The following is a 13,197-nucleotide window of genomic DNA, read 5'->3' on the forward strand; positions in this document are numbered from 1 at the left end:
TGCTTTACAGCCATTGCTCCAGGATTTAAGAACAGGCATCAGTGGCAGAAGGTCGGCAGTTTGAATCCCCGTGACGGGGTGAGCTCCCGTTGCTCGGTCCCTGCTCCTGCCAACCTAGCAGTTCGAAAGCACGTCAAAGTGCAAGTAGATAAATAGGTACTGCTCCTGCAGGAAGGTAAATAGCGTTTCCGTGCGCTGCTCTGGTTCGCCTGAAGTGGCTTAGTCATGCTGGCCACATGACCCGGAAGCTGTACGCCGGCTCCCTCGGCCAGTAAAGCGAGATGAGCACCGCAACCCCAGAGTCCGTCACGACTGGACCTAATGGTCAGGGGTCCCTTTACCTTTACCTATAACAGGGACAATACAGATATATATCAACAATTAAAAAATATATAAATTAAAACTTAGTCACTAACATATAACCTAAAATTATCATTTAAAACATTAATCATTATGATAGCACAGTGTGTTCCCTAAGTTTTATGGCAATTGCACAGAATTTGGCTACCCTTAACTCATTTAGAAACCTGATCTCACTTGCCAATAACACCTTTTGAGTTATTATTGACTGCGAGGTGCCCCCCAAGGCAGCTGCTGTATCGAATTATTTGTTAGGTTTTGTTGAAGCTGCTCAGCTCTAAACTTCATGCATGAAAAGGCCTAGGCATCTGACAAAAGGAAGTTGAAAAAGAATAATAATTAAAAAAGAAACAACACCTCTCAAATGAGTCATGGAATTATAACTAAAAACAGCCATTGCAGTTTGAGACACCTGGAAGAATAAAAATGGAGTTGAACCTGGCTTACCAGTTTGACCTGTTAGACAGACAAAAACTAGTGAAAGCTCAAGAGTCAAACTTCACCTGTACATGGAGCCTCACCTTCAAAGAGGTATACTGTGTCTCCATCTGCTGGTCAGCAGCATAGGCCTCTGGTGAATGAAGGACCTGGGAATGCAAGCTTAAAGCAGCATGAATTTTTCATCAGGTCCTTCGCTATCTGTAACAATCCATCTGAAGACATTGTCACCAAAAGCACCTTCTAGAGAAATGCATTTCCCAGAGGGAAAGGACCAAGACTTTACAGTAAAGAACACACACAAAGCTTTTATGAGTCACCTTTAAAGAATGGTTCATAAGCCTCACAGTGTAGTATATTTCCTAAAAAGAAAAGAAAAATGAAGCAAGCATAGGGAGACGGGCAGCAGCCAGTCTGAAGAATCAGGTTAGGGACACTGTGTTCAGCTGCAGAACACATGCATTGCATGAAAAAGGTACTATTAGTTTTTACATTTTTTAAAATACTACATTTAAATTCTCTGGTGCATTTTTATGGGAGCAAAGTACACAAAGTCTTTACAGTTATTAACATCTGCTAGAAATGCTTATTTAGCAACAATGACCACCAGATTATTAGGGCCATTTGGACACTTTTAATAAAGGCAGGTACAGTGGTACCTCAATTTACGAACTTAATCCTTTCCAGAAGTCCGTTCTTAAACCGAAACCATTCTTAAACCGAGGTGCACTTTCCCTAATGAGGCCTCCTGTTGCTGATGTCCTTCCACTGTTCGGATTCTGTTCTTAGACCGAGGTAAAGTTCTCAAACTGGGACACTATTTCCGGTTTTGCGGAGTTCATTCTTAAACAGGACTGTTCTTAAAGCAAGGTACCACTGTAATGAAAATGAATTGCATGAAGGCCTGTGACCACCCTGTCATGGCCAGGGCTTTTTATTCGGATCAGTCATTCCATTCATATCCTGCTCCTCCTCCCAAAGGAGCCTGGGGTTCTGGGTTCCCTTGCTAATCTGTGCAAAGCACATATGCCAGCCTGCCTGCCACAGAGGCTCCTAGTAACCCATGGGACCCATAGTAACCCAAGTGCTGTTGTGCTCATGTTCAGCTTGTAGACTTCCCACAGGATCTTCCCATAGTCAGCCACTGTGAGACCAGGATGTGGGACTAGCTGAACCACTGGCCTGACCCAGCAGGCTCACCTGTGCCCAAAGAGGCCCTTCCTGGTACCCACAGGGCCACCTCCCCCCTGTAATTCTATTGTAGCCACTGGAATAGGTTGTAGTGTGTGCCTTGTTGCTGTGTATGGGCCGTATCTCATGCTAGTTCTACTAAGAGCAGACCCAGTGAAATTAATGAAGATGACTAACTTAGGTTTGCTAATTTTAATGGGTTGGACTAGCACTGGATACAGCCCAGTGTGTGGTACCCACAACTGTTTCTCTGGTTTGCAGAATGGCCTACTGGCTAAAACAGATTGATGGCCTCTGGTTTATGATGACCAATTCAATGGACCACAGTGAGTGGATAGTGAAAGTGCCATGAGGCACTATCAGTGCAATAATTTGTGCACTGAGCTGGATAAACCTGGGTTTTGGTAACTTTTCTTAAATGCTGGAGTTGAGGCACAGTTTATAACTGCGACAAAAAATATAGTCAGAATGATCTTCCTTGAGCTGTCAAACAGTTTCTGATTAACAGCAAAACTATATTTGCAACCCATGATCTTAGATTATTTTTTGAACGAGAGTTGCTGCCAAAGCAAAGCTAATCTGAACTGAATTAAATTATTATTGGAGCCCTTATGAATGGGGATTTTAAATTATTCTGCATTGTGGTGAAATTACAATACATAATTGGGATATTAAAAGCAGTTGGTAGCACAATGATAAAGCAAGACTTTTCCATATTACTGGTTGGTGTCATGTTAAATCTTTGTTTTTTGCACATCATTGGTTTCTGGTCAATTGGCCTAATGAAACATTTCGATACTTTATAAAGATTTCATATTACCAGGATCTTGACAATTTGTTCAAGAAACAACAGAAGCATTTACTAAAATTAATAGAATCATAATAATTAGGAACATGGGATGCTGACTTACACCAGGTCAGACTGACTGCTTTCACCTCTGACTGGAAGTTGTAGTCCAGGGTCTCTGGCAGAATTTTTACCCATCACCTGAGCCGTTTAATTGGAGATATCACAGATTAAACTTGAGAACTTCTGCCTTTAAAGCATGCACTCTAAAACTGACCTGTGCGCCCCTCCAAAGCTTTGGATGATGTATTTCATTCAAAGAGATGGCTATACCATTGTTCATTCGCTGGAGATGCACATTTAAGCCATGATGAATAGAATATAGTAATCTGGAACAACCTGGAACAATCTACAGCATTTGTTGTTGTTGTTTAGTCGTTTAGTCATGTCTGACTCTTCATGACCCCATGGACCAGAGCACGCCAGGCACTCCTATCTTCCACTGCCTCCTGCAGTTTAGTCAAATTCATGTTAGTAGCTTCGAGAACACTGTCCAACCATCTTGTCCTCTGTCATCCCCTTCTCCTTGTGCCCTCAATCTTTCCCAACATCAGGGTCTTTTCCAGGGAGTCTTCTCTTCTCATGAGGTGGCCAAAGTATTGGAGCCTCGGCTTCAGGATCTGTCCTTCCAGTGAGCACTCAGGGCTGATTTCCTTAAGAATGGATAGGTTTGATCTTCTTGCAGTCCATGGGACTCTCAAGAGTCTCCTCCAGCACCATAATTCAAAAGCATCAATTCTTCGGTGATCAGCAGTTAGACCACAGCATTTAGACTAAATCAAATTCTAGTGAAGAAGGGCTCTTGGTCAGCTTGCTGTGGAAGGAGAGGTAGGTCTGGGTGATGGGATGGACCAACTACGAGGATGCAGAAGCAGTATGTGGCTTAAAGGCCAGCTGATTGGCAAGGAGGTTGTTGTATGCCCATACCCTTCAGGCTTCCCTAGTGTTAGGGACATGCCCAGCAGAGAGGAATCTCCAGAGGAGGAGGAGTTGGCTGCACCTGAGTCTCCACCTCCAGAGGAGGAGGAATTGGCTGCACCTGAGTCGCCAAGAAGTAGGAGGAGGAGCAAGCGATTAGAGCAGAGGTGGGCCAGCAGGAGGCGGGGAAGGAGGTGGTATATATCTGGCCTTGGGAGGGGTCAGAAGCCAGTCAAGTCAACTGACTCCAACAGCGAAGGATGAGTTGTGGAAGCTTGGACTGCTGTAAGCCTGTTATTGAGAAATAAACCTCAGCTACTTATACTGCCAGCGTTCCGTGTCTTGTGTGGGAGAAGTGCTAAATGTGACACCTAGGGACGTGGGTGGCGCTGTGGTCTAAACCACTGAGCCTCTTGGGCTTGCCAGTTGGAAGGTCGGCAGTTTGAACCTCCGGGACGGAGTGAGCTCCTGTTGCTCTGTCCCAGCTCCTGCCAACCTAGCAGTTCGAAAGCACGCCAGTGCAAGTAGATAAATAGGTACTGCTGTGGAAGAAGGTAAACAGTGTTTCTGTGTGCTCTGGCTTCCATCACAATGTCCCATTGTGCCAGAAGCAGTTTAGTCATGCTGGCCACATGTCTCAGAAAGCTGTCTGTGGACAAATGTTCCCTCGGCCTGAAGTAAGATGAGTGCCGCAACCCCATAGTCGCCTTTGACTGGACTTAACTTTCCAGGGGTCCTTTACCTTTACCTTTTTACCTTCAGGCTTCCCTATTGATGTAGCTCCTCCTTGTGCAGATACAATGCAAGGACCACCCACAGAACTAATTGAGTTGATCATCCACCTTATCTCTGTCTGCATCCAAGTTTGATGTTTTTTCACGGGGACTGAGAATTAGGCGCCCCAGCATCTTCCAGGTTTCTTGCAAAAACACACAGACAAAACCAGCGCGATCAACCATCAACCACTCTGTGAGAAGGATTCCAGAGCTGAGAGAGGGAGGTGGGCAGACCAAGGCCGCCTCAGGGTCTGACCCAGATGAACTATCTGCTCACCACCCAGCACCAACACTGGGTGATCTACTGTTAACGATCATGTGGGAAGGATCTTCACATATTTTTCAATGCTAATATATTTATTAAAGAACATGCCAGGGAGAGAGTGGGGCCATGGATATTACCACCCTTGGATACCTTTCTGCTGACCTCTGCAATATTTTTTCCCATGGATTTTGAGAGATTGCGGCTTTTGCAAATAAAAATAAATACAAGGGTCACTATTGTGCCTGGTATCTACTCTGCCAAAATTAGTTCATTTTGACTGTGGAAACAAAGAAGATACAATTATCAATTATTGTGTCGTTTCGCAAAATGCTCATGATACTTAGAAGACTATTTAATCCGCAAATCTTTCACTTACCCAACCCTCCCTTTGCTCTAGCCTATGGAAAACACATGTCAAATACAAAGAAGCATTATGAATGCTGTTTGTTTCACATCACAATTACCTTGCAAGTAAGTATGGTAATGTCTTCTTCTAAGCCTTTCCTCTCCTTTTTAAAATAAGTGAGTTGCTCAGGATGTCTGAAGTCATAAGATATGAATACAAAACTTCTTAGCACATCAAACCGTGGCAAAAAACCCCCCACACATTTGAAATTCCATTGCGAATACCACACTTGAAAAACAGTCTAGGTTCCCTATAATTTAATAACTATACTAAGCAATGTCTTTGATCTTAGTGTTTAAATGTCTCTGAAGAAAATGTTGCTTAGTTGGGATCTTTTTATCTATTCTTGAAGCTGTTCTTTGTTTTTCTGCTCATGCTGCAACACAGGTTTCATGTGATTTTGGATAAGGCATATGGATGCCTGATCTCTGCTTTCCCCAAAGGTTGCTAGACCACCCCACATTGTTCAGGTCCCCTTAGCTATCTCTAACTGGCCTTAAATCTGAATGGGGCAATGCTAGGCTTGTAATGTCTGAGACCCCCTGGTTTTACAGAAACAAAGCTCCTGGAAACCTACTCCAGAGGGCCTGGCCAGAGCAATCTTAGGGAAGGTCATCAGAGATAAAGAGATGGAATTAAGGAGGGGAAATAAGGAGGATCTTTTTATTACATGCTGCTCACGAGTCAGGCAGAAGGCTGACTTTTCTGGCTAATGGTGTGGCTTCAGAAACCAGTACCTATTGAAAATCTCCCAGGTCACTCTTAATGACCTTAAAGTAGGCATTCTTAAACAATCTTCACAGGGAAACTCCATTGCGAAACTGCTGAATTACACCGTAACAAGTTGCTCATTTTGTGGGATTCATCCAATTGCTGCTGTGTTTGTTTTGCTTCCTGCTGGCATGTGGAGCAAGCAACTACATAAGAGGGGGGACTCAGCTGAATGGGATGGTGAGGGCAGGATATGGCAGCCCTTTCTTGTTTCGGCTGCATGCCACATATAGCAAAGTTTATTCCAATGCCCGACACATGGGAGCAGGAGGTGGAGAGCCCAGTTCAGAGGCATCATTGTCATCTCCTTTCCCCTTTATTTCATCATTATTATCACCATCTCCTTATATACTCCTAATTTTGACATTGTCCTATTTCTATAGGTGAACAAATAGCGTCCCCCCAAAGGGTTGCACATAAGGCCTCACAAGCCATAAATCTGGAAATCAGTGATGTAAATACGCCTGCTGTGGCTGATCAGGATGGGGGAAGGAAGATGGGGGAAGGAAGAGCAAAGCTATACATTTCATCCTATACAGAATGGAAATACAATGAGGAAAGGACCACTTCCTGGCTACTGGAGGGAGGCAGTAGTTGTGGTCTGGTGCAGCCATAGCACTGCCGGCCTAGACTTGTTTGTGATTGCCGCCAGTTGGGTGGTTGTTAAGGCCTTTGGGTTGGATTCTTAGTCAAGGTGGATATAGGGAGGTTGGGAGCAGCCCTCCACCCCGGTCCAAGGAATCAGGGTATCCCATTAAGGGGATCCGTGGGGAGGTGTTTCTGTAGAGATGCCCAGATGAGGGCTGATGGGTCATAGCACTCCTTTAACCTTGGTTAACCCTGCCAGATAATCAAGCAGCAGTGGGTTGGTTGATACTGGACACACGCCCAGTGCCTACGCCAAACCAGCTGACATTGGTAATCAATAAAGTAGTGGCCTCTGTTACCCCAGAATAGTTGTATGGTGTTCACTGCAACTTCACCATGCCTTAGCCCCACTGCCCACAGCTTCGCTGCACCTGGAGCAGCAAGCAAATTTCTTAAGAAAAGGGTAGTGTGAATTGTAGAGCTTTGGAACACAACTGCGTTCTTTTTTTAAAAAAAATTCCAGTATTCAAACATGGATAATTAACACTGTTGTATACTGATGTGTCTAAATGTTCAGCACTCACTAAATCACAGCATTTATATTCAGTGTTTAAATGGCCTACAAATGTCACAGCAGAGAGGTCTTTAGATCAAATGCTCAGCAGTATCCTGACCAGAGTAATGAATAAACACTTACTGAATACTGAAATATGAGTCCAGCATGCCAATCTCTAGTGCAGTCTCAAATTTGACCAAACCTAATTAATTAAGTATAATTAATTGTAAAGAACAAAAGTGTTGATTTCCCCCGTATTGTTTCTTCTTTGGTGTGGTAATGACTGTGTGGCTGAGTGGGCTGCTAATTATATATTGACTTAGAAGTCTTCAATATAATCTCTGATTATTCAGTTTTCAATTTTATTTTTACAGCACATCAAAGTGGAATTGCACTATCTGGCACTTAGAAATTCAGCATCAGTAAATGGATGTGAACATGATAGGTTTATTAATAGGTGTAAGGTCACATTCACATTATTATAATAATTCAAATCTAACAACATAAAAGTATTATAATGAACAGTTCTGATGTCACACTTCAGATTTTACTGCCCTTAATCAGTTTGTTCATATATTTAAACTGAACCTATTTAATGTGTTGAAGTATTACAACTTAGGTCATGATTATGCAGTACATTTCTCCTCCATTATAGCATTGTATCAATGACGGAGCAGGCTTGTTCAGATGCTGTGAATGGGGAAAGAGTCAGTGTAGGAAGGGGGGGGGGGAGCGTGACAAGCCCCACCCACTCCACCCTTCACACATTGGTAAACAGGCCTGCACATGAAGACTTTTTGTACAAGAAAAAGTATACAACTTAACATAATGACACAACTTGTGAGTACTTAGGGGCTATGACAGGTCAACATGTGCAGATTGGGGTCGGGTGGCAATGTTTCTATTTTGCTTAATGTATGTAGGGTTTGGTGTCAGCGTTGCTTGTGCAGGTTCTCTGCTGTTCATTTGTGTTTCTTTGGTGGTGAGAGAGGTTGGGGTTGGCCTAGGGTGTAGTTGTTTGTTTATGATTGGCTGTGGTGATCTTCGTTTTCATGTGTGAGTGGGGTGGGTGGGTGTTTTGGATCAGGTTAGCCATATTGATTTGTATGCTGCTGGTGGATTCTTGTCATTGTCTTGTTGGGCTGTGTATGTGATAAAGGGGAGCCATATTGGGGTAAAGGCGTCTTCTTCTGTTTGTCCCCGTGTCAGTTTCAGTTTATTGCTTACTTTTTCTAGTAGGGCTGTTTCCCATACTATTTGGTACCATTGGTCCATGCTTACTCCTGACAGGTCTCTCCAGTGTCTGGTTATGGTGTTTCTGGCTGCTGAAAGTAGGTGGGTTATAAGTGCTTTGTGGTGTAAATGGGCATTGTCCCCCACCCCCAATGTCTCAACAAATGAAACTGATTTGTAAAAATGTTACACGGAAAAAATACGAGAGACATTACATATACTTCTGTAAAACAATAAAATCTTTAATTAAAAAAAACAAAACATGTGCAGATTGGGGGAAAGCCAGTGGCTGTGACCATAATTTCTCTTTCCTGCACTGTCTGCAAGCATGTGCTTAGGATTCTTCTATGAAGGCAAAGGAGCTTTGTTCAATCCCATTCACTAGCTCATGCCCATAGTTTTATACAGCCATACTTGAATTTAGACACATGTATAAATGCTGTATGTTGCTATAGACTGGATCTCTGATTATTTAAGTGTTATATTTAATTTCCCACTTGGTGCCTAGCTGAGGCAAAATGAGTGCATCCCATAAGAATATGAGCCTCTTCTGAAACTAGTCTATGAAAAGTTATGGAACGCACACGCGATCATATAGTCATTTATTAGGGTTATACAATGGCTCTATGCCAGGGCTTAATAATGAAGTGAATGGGGGTCATTTTGGGAGGTTTTATTTCTACCTGATTCTAACCACACACAAGCACACACACCCCTAGTTGAATCCTCAGGTTGCTTGGATTTTCTGTACTCTACTTTTCTGTGTAGAATACTTCTCTGTATTCTTCTATGTCTCTGCGGCCGTGGGCTTTGCAAGAAGTGAGGCTGTCTACATGCTGCCTTTGGAGTGCTGATGAGTTCTGTGTTATTATTACTTCTGTTTAAGCAGAGCAGGGGAGGATTTTTTTAAAAAATATGCTGCGGCTGTAGAGAGCAATACAGGAGAGGCATGCTTTGTTGCAGCTGGGGCACATGAAGGTGTCTGGGTGTGTTGATGAAGCAAGTGCACCATGGCATGTCTTCTCTCTGCGTACACATAGATACATATTAGCAGTACCAAAGTGAGAAAAGGCTTCTTGCAATTTGTTTAAATGTTGCAATAAAACTTTTCATTTTAACAAGGTGCATTTCTTGGAAACTATTGAGTGTCAATTTATTTTGTGTTCTACCGCCACCCACAGTCTCCACAATCCTTGGGGAGAGGCAGACAATGAAAACTCACATGCAACTCTCTCCTAATGGAAGCTTTGAGGCAAGGTATCAGAATGAACTCAGTGACCCAGGTTTTACCTCCAGTGGCGTGTTTCCGACTTCTCAGTAAGACTTGCATTCACCTGTAGCAAAAATAAAATTAACACCAGACCAAAAAGCCAAGGAGTGACTAAGAGAATCACCAGGAGAGAAATGAATTTAGACTTTAAAACCCAAGCAGTCCCCAAAGTGTCTAACAATCCAAAATGCCAAGCAAAACAAATGTATTAACAATGCTCCCGTTACTCACAATAACAGAACAGCAGCTTTAATAATAAAAAGCAACCACTCCTTAGTTACTTAAAAGTGAGAGACAGGAAACAGAACTTGAAAGTGTCACACAGAATTGGGATAAGTTTATTTGATTATTTTCAGAGAAGTAACCATGTTGCAGTGAAAACATGAAAGAGTCTTGTGGCACCTTAAAAACTAACTGTCTGTGGTGTTGTTTTATTTAAAGAGCGTCCTGTCTATCTAGGGAGTGGGCTGGAGATCAGGACTCCGCCTGTGGTTTGTGGGGAGATTTTCACTGGGACTGTTGTGTGAGAGGAAAGTGTTAAATCCCCCTCACTATGTGCCAAGGTCCCAGTCCATTTTGGGATAAAATAGGTCACAACTGTATTGATTACAGATGTCAGCAGGTTTTGGTGTAGGCATTGTGTGTGTGTTCAGTATCAACCACTGCACTCTATGCAGTGGGACAGACTCACTTGGATGGTGATAGATTCTCCTTCATTGGAGGTTTTTAAGCAGAGGCTGGATGGCCATCTGTCATGGATGCTTTAGCTGAGATTCCTTCCAACTCCACAATTCTATGATTTTCTGATTCCTGAATGGCGGCCCTGTGCTGCTATTGGATATATTTTTTTAAAGCTGTTACGTACTGAGTTGAATGGGATCCAATATGCAGCAGTCTGATTGGTCCTAGAACAATAGGATTCAGAATGCAGCAGTCTGATTAGTCCTAGAACAATAGGACCCAGAATGCAGCAGTCTGATTGGTCCACAGGAGCCACCCAATCCAGCTCCAGGTGGAAGTGAATCCGCAACCTGATTGGCCTACAGGAGAATCCCGGAATTAGCCAATCACATGGGGCCCATTGTGTAAATAATGTATATAAAGCTGACATTCTGGGGGAACTTCCATTTCTCCTCACCACTATGAGCTGAATAAAGAGCATGAAATCCACTCTTGACTCCGAGTATATTTCAAAAGCCAATTGTACTGCTTCAGTTGCCATTCTTTTTACAGTGTTGTCATGGTCTGGTTTACGGGTGGTTGAAGTCCTGGCTGAGGACGTTGGGACCAGGGGCAAGATGGCGGGGTGGGAGCAGGAACGGGAGTCAGGAAGTCAGGAAGCCAAGGGTCCAAGGGTCAGGAAACCAGGAGCCAAGGGTGTGAGGATCAGGAAGCAAGGAGTCAAGAAGCCAAATGCAGAAAGGCAGGAAGCGTGTTGCTGTGGCAAAGAGCCAAAGGGAAATGCTGACCTTATATCCCTTCCCGGCTCTTGCCAACAGGTTCTGTGAGTTACCAATCAGCCACACATTGCCTCTTCAGAACAAACTTAGGAAAGCCCCAGTCCTGTGAAGCCCTACCGGTCACAGGGCCTGGCTCCTGCACGCACTCCTGAAAAGTGTCATTGACCGACCTTGCCTGAAGGCAGCCACATTTAGGAGCAGCTGAAGATTTTGAACTTATTTTCAAGGGCAGTTCTACAGAGCAGCATGTTGCATCCAGTTTGGATCTTGATGTTTTCATTAATTTCTGTGCCTAAGCCATTGGTTCCCACTGTCAAGGCCAGACTGTCCCTTGTAAATAATGTATAGAACCCAAGAGGAATAATGATATGGAGTTTAAATATGGACATAACCTATTAGAGTAAGCAGACTAGCTAGTGCAGGGATGCCTTCTAATTGCTTTGTTCAGGCTCCTTCTAAATCTCCTAATCAATGCAATAGCCATCGCTTCTCTAAAGACGGTACCAGAGACTAATACATCTTTCCATGATGTTCTTCTCCTTGATAATTGGTATTTGTGGGTTTGACCTAAATGCACAGAGCAATCAAACCACATTGCACTGGACAATCAACCCCCCCCCCATCTCTCCTGGCTAAGCTGACCTCCTAGTGGATGGGAGTGCAGTCCTCAGAATGCCCATCAGTGGTACCCAATGGAAGGCCTTCAGGTGGGGTGTTCTGGAAGTGGGGAGAGTGCAGACCTGTGCTGGCCGGGAATCCTTTCATGGCTGTCATGTGCAGTCACAATTTGTGCCTAATCTGTGTGCCTGTTCCAGGCTGACATGATGTTCTTACAGCCCTCTATCTCCTGATCTAGTTGCTGCAGGGCTACAATTGCAGCAATAGCTCCATCTCTCCATAAAGTCCTGATCAGGAGAGGAAGGTTTTAGTCATGTTTTATCCTCATAAAAATCGAGAACTTGAGTTAGTCATGAGTCCTATTCCTTTCAATGAGACTAAAACACAACCATTTCCAGTTTTTGCATCATGTAGTAAACTTGAATATTTCTTTCTCATTACTGTTTAGGGTCTTCAAATGTTTTCTGGAATTGGATATCCATTTAGCACCTGTCTCCCCACCCTCCATCTTCTTGGCTTCTGAATGTACTGAAAACATCTTGACATATATATAAATTGCTTGGCAGTAGAAGATTTAAAAATGAAATAGAATGCAATGTGTGGTGACCTGCATATCTATGAATGTGCCCAGGGAAGGAAGCTTTAGAAAATGCTTTTAGAACATCAAATTTCAATAGGAAGGACATGTAGAGAGAAAGTCACAGCTGTTCCTACCCAACTCTGAAATCCACTTACTGGTTAATTCATTCAGGTCTGGATATGATCTACTAGAAATTATGTGAGGCAGTTTCTTCTTAGCCAAACATTTGGTAGTACACATACTTTTAATATATATGGGTGGTGGTGGTAGGGATAATCTTTGGCTCTCAAAATGCTGCTGGAGAACAGGTCCTATCATACTTGACCACTGGCTATGCTGTCTGGGGCTGATTCCAACCACAGCTGAAGAGCTACAGGTTCCCTATTCGTGATTCACACACACAAATTTTTCAAAGTATAGCAAACTAGTCTGAGCCTTAGTGATGGGAAGAGAGGGTATTTAAAACTTGAAGTGTGATTAAATGAATACATCTGTTGTATTATAGGCCATTAATTGTCAGGTCCACTGTGAGGAGAACTGTGTGCATGGAAGAATGTCAGAACTATCTGAAACAGACTACAAAGATAAGGGAAACTTACTAGGAGCCATTGTTGTTGTTGTTGTTTAGTCGTTTAGTCGTGTCCGACTCTTCGTGACCCCATGGACCAAAGCACGCCAGGCACTTCTGTCTTCCACTGCCTCCCACAGTTTGGTAAAACTCATGCTGGTAGCTTCGAGAACACTATCCAACCATCTCGTCCTCTGTCATCCCCTTCTCCTTGTGCCCTCCATCTTTCCCAACATCAGGGTCTTTTCCAGAGAGTCTTCTCTTCTCATGAGGTGGCCAAAGTATTGGAGACTCAGCTTCATGATCTGTCCTTCCAGTGAGCACTCAGGGCTGATTTCCTTAAGAATTTATA

At 43.4% G+C, this 13,197-nt stretch overlaps 1 long non-coding RNA gene across 1 annotated transcript; it reads right to left on the bottom strand.

The window, feature by feature from the left end:
- Nucleotides 1-9,021: 9,021 nt before the first annotated feature.
- On the bottom strand, nt 9,022-12,903 carry LOC308459630. The gene is made up of 3 exons (XR_013978242.1): nt 12,877-12,903; nt 9,572-9,683; nt 9,022-9,375 (listed from the first exon to the last, which is right to left on the bottom strand). It is a non-coding gene; the product is annotated as an uncharacterized lncRNA (long non-coding RNA).
- Between the last annotated feature and the right edge of the window lie 294 nt (nt 12,904-13,197).

This window comes from Podarcis pityusensis, assembly GCF_964106645.2.
Source record: "Podarcis pityusensis genome assembly, chromosome: 12".
Taxonomy (NCBI): Eukaryota; Metazoa; Chordata; class Lepidosauria; order Squamata; family Lacertidae; genus Podarcis; species Podarcis pityusensis.